Source organism: Bombus impatiens, unplaced genomic scaffold, assembly GCF_000188095.3.
Source record: "Bombus impatiens unplaced genomic scaffold, BIMP_2.2 scf_0478, whole genome shotgun sequence".
NCBI classification, from domain to species: Eukaryota; Metazoa; Arthropoda; class Insecta; order Hymenoptera; family Apidae; genus Bombus; species Bombus impatiens.
Window position 1 is genome coordinate 1,091,097 of NT_176897.1, and position 3,764 is coordinate 1,094,860.

Genomic DNA, 3,764 nt, shown 5'->3' on the forward strand with positions numbered 1-3,764 from the left:
GCTTTGTGTGCAAATGGAATCGCACAAGCAATTCTCGATATCTACGAACAAAACCAGAGACCAGGCTCGCTTCCTTCTCGTCTTTGTCTCTTTCGGTGGCTCGAATGTTACGACCGTGCCAGTCAATGACTCGTTTGCTCGTATCGGTCGTGCAACGTGGATTGCGCTTAAGAATTTGCCAGTATCCTCGTATTTCTCTTGTACCGAAGACCGCGACGATGCTACAAATTCGCGACGTTGCGATTCGAGTTTGCACGTCATCGATCAAACGGTGAATAGTACTTCCTCTCTCGATTTTCTCCTCTTCCCTGCTTGTTTAACTGTTTGCGCCGTGAAACAGTTATCTTCGTCGCTACTCGTTATCGTAAACATTAAAATCGTAAATACATGAGATTCAAAGCACGATACTTTAACTGGTAACGCGATAATATTTGCACGCGATAAGATCTTTTGCACTTCGACAGCGACCATTCATCGGTTTGTTTTCTTTTCTCATTTAGCTTTCGTTTCATCGAACGTGCAGCGATTCTTACGTGGATTGAAGAGATTAAAAAATATACGATATCGTAATTTGTTTCGTAACGCAGTTTAAAATAGAAGAGGTTGATGATATCTGTAGTGAATAATGATTTGATGGAAACGTCGAGGTGGAAAGAAAAAAAGAAACTTGTCAGAAGTGGGATTCGAACCCACGCCCACAGAGTGGACTGCGACCTGAACGCAGCGCCTTAGACCGCTCGGCCATCCTGACTCGATGCAACGTTTTCAAAATGCATCAGAAATTGTACAGAATGCTTTTATATTTGGAATTTGATAGATATAAGAAAAAAATCTAATCGCAAAATGGAATTTAGTTTCGAGACGATTGCAAGCTACAAATTAAACTTTGTGATAAAATAATATTATCTGCCCGTGTCTACATTTTTCTATTGCTCGAAGGCTCGATTCTTTTTACCATTGTAGCGATGGCACCGACGTTACCGATGGAGAACACGATAAGATCATCGACTGGAAAAAATCAGAATGTTTCTTACGCCCCCTACGATTTCCTACGACGAATATAGGAATGATAAGATTACAAACTAGCAGCCTGGACTCGAACTAAATGTGTATAAATCCGAAAATTTTAATTTGAAAATTTACGTACGTATCTTGTTTGCGCGAATATCGTTTGCGTCTATAACTTTTCACACGATCGATATTTCAGAACGGCACAAAGTACCATCTGCAGAAAACGTAGTTCGCTACCTGAATTTATGCGTGAGATAAATTCACGGTATGCAAAAACACACTTGGAAATAGTAATAGAATTTTCTACCAATACTTGGGCCTTTCACTTCCGCGATACATGGTATTTGCAAACGAAATTACATCCACGCGTCTTTTATGTGTATTGTCTACTAATCAGTCCTTTCGTACGTTTTCTTAATATTTGCTTTTTAATGAAACTCTCGTCGAGAAGATGTTTGATATTCTTCTTTTTACATACTTAATGTACGTAAATGCAATATTTGCCAAAAAATATCTTACGCGCCATACGACACTCCAGCGAAATATTTACCGTTGCTCGCGCGCGATTTTTCACTTTTCACGCTTTTCACGTCGGACATCGTTTCTGTCTGAATAAAAAAGTTCGCCAGAAAAATACCACGCCAAAATATCATTCGATACACGAGCTCGTGTTACTCAAACGCGTTCCGTTTGTTCCGATGCCTCTCGCGTACAAACCCATCTATTTTGCAATGCTTTCTAAAACTTTGTACATCGCTAAACGCTGTAGTCTAAATTCCAATTGGCGGGAATCCAATTTTGCAAAACTGCTCGATCGAGATCGTCGAAGGTTAATCGACTTTAAAAAAAAAAAGAGCGATTGTTGCAATAGTCGCGGGTAGCGGCGTTGCCCCACGTAGCAATAACATGAATTCGAATCGATGGTAAATTGCTTTCTCGCCGGTTCCAAGTCGCTAAAGCGGCGGCTCCGAGATTCAGCTCCCGCTTCCTACGAGGGGACCGGTTGCGAGTCGTTACCGAGAGCGTAGAAAGCTCCGTTGCGTAACAGACAACCGGATCTCCTCGAGAGGCAGTTTCCGTGCCGTGGAACCAACCGAACCCCGATGATTCCGGGAAATCGTCGGAAGAGGGAGCGATCGAGAAATTTGGAGAAACCTTGGAAGCTTCGTAACGCGAACGAGAATCGAGCTGACGAGTGAGAGCCGCGGTCGAAAGTCTTTCGCGGCGGTTTTACTGGCGCTAGCGTTACGTAAATGTCAAATAAAAGTGAAAATATGCAACAGCCGTGTCCTGGATGACCTAACGAACGTTGAAGAACGCGATCGAAGGGTCTCGCGATGTCCCGATTTGTACGCGAGGTTGACAATGACGAGGCACTTGGCAAGCTACTCGATGAAAACGCAAATATTTCGAGGGAACGAAGAAGCAGTTTCACTTTGGATGAAAGTTTCTTTTAAAACCTCGTTTGTTAAATCTTATTTCGAGGAGCTACGCAACCAGAAGCTTCTCTATTATCGCGGAACAAGATTTCATCAAACCCTTTGCCGCGTCTCGGGCTTTGGGCGCAAGTGGAAGATGCAATTTCACCAAGAAGATCTAAAAGTTAGAAACGTGAACTTCGTTTAAACGCTTCTCTTTCAGGCACTCGTAGGATTTAATCCGAGCACTTCGCGCAAAAGTCGAAAGAAAACAGATGGCTCGCTGATTCGATGAACTCTCGCGCAAATTTGCGCGCTTCTCTTTCTTTGCCTTTATCTTAGACATTACGAGGTTTTCGCAAAAATTTGTCACCGGCTCCGCATCTCGCTTTTTTTTCGCAGAAGTTGCGTGTTTTTACGCCGAATATTCTACGATAGAAGAAGGAAGTCGCTGATCGAAGGAAGGCCGCCGTTGCAGCGAAAAGCCTGCCCCTTTTTTCTGTCCTGCCTTTTCTATCTTCCTATCTTATCATACGTAGTATTTTAATCTTTACATGGATTCGAAAAAGTGACTTCGCCAGTGACGAAATACTCTAACATCTTTCCCATATTCCTACGATACGATTCACTACGACGCAAATGTGAAGATTTACGAGCCACGAACTTCTTTATATGTAAATTTCTAAAGAAGATGTACGTTCGACCTTGCGAAAGTAATAAGCGTTTGGACGAAAGAATGACAGACGGGGAAAAAAGAAACGTGCATTCTAATGGTAAGCGTTAGTTCGCCGAGGCGATAGTAACGAGCCACTCTAGAAACTATAACTCGAGTAATCAACGTAATATTCACCGCTTTCTCCAAACACCGTTAACGAACGAAAGAACGGTTTACGTTCGCGCAAAGTATCCATGAATTATGGTGTTTCCATATGCTGCAAAGACCTGTGTAAAAGTCTTGTAATTTGTTTGATAATTGCATCGAGTAGCGTTCATACCCAGCACAACTACCAAGTATAATTTTTTACAGAATGAAAGTAGTGTTTCGTATGGAAAAGTGGGATCGTAAAGTTGAACGAATCGAGCCACGAAACGAAGAAGAAGGCGAAAGGATTTCCTAAATGCAGAGAGAATCCTGATAGCAGGATCGTCGGGATTTCCGAAGGGGTCTTTTTCGAAAGAGACGGAACGCCACTCGTCGGCGACCGTTGTCGGAGGGCCGAAGAAGGAAATGTATTTACCACGGTAAAGTATATCGCGAAGAGAAAGGGGGGCCCCAAGTCGGCAGGTAAACGTGACTGCTAACTCGATTCGCTTCATTCAGTGCGTGATCCTTAG

The 3,764-nt window shown here is 42.9% G+C and overlaps 1 non-coding gene across 1 annotated transcript; it reads right to left on the minus strand.

Annotated features, from left to right (window-relative positions):
• Positions 1-668: 668 nt before the first annotated feature.
• TRNAL-CAG lies at positions 669-751 on the minus strand. Its single transcript has one exon. It is a non-coding gene; the product is annotated as a tRNA-Leu (tRNA).
• Positions 752-3,764: the final 3,013 nt, after the last annotated feature.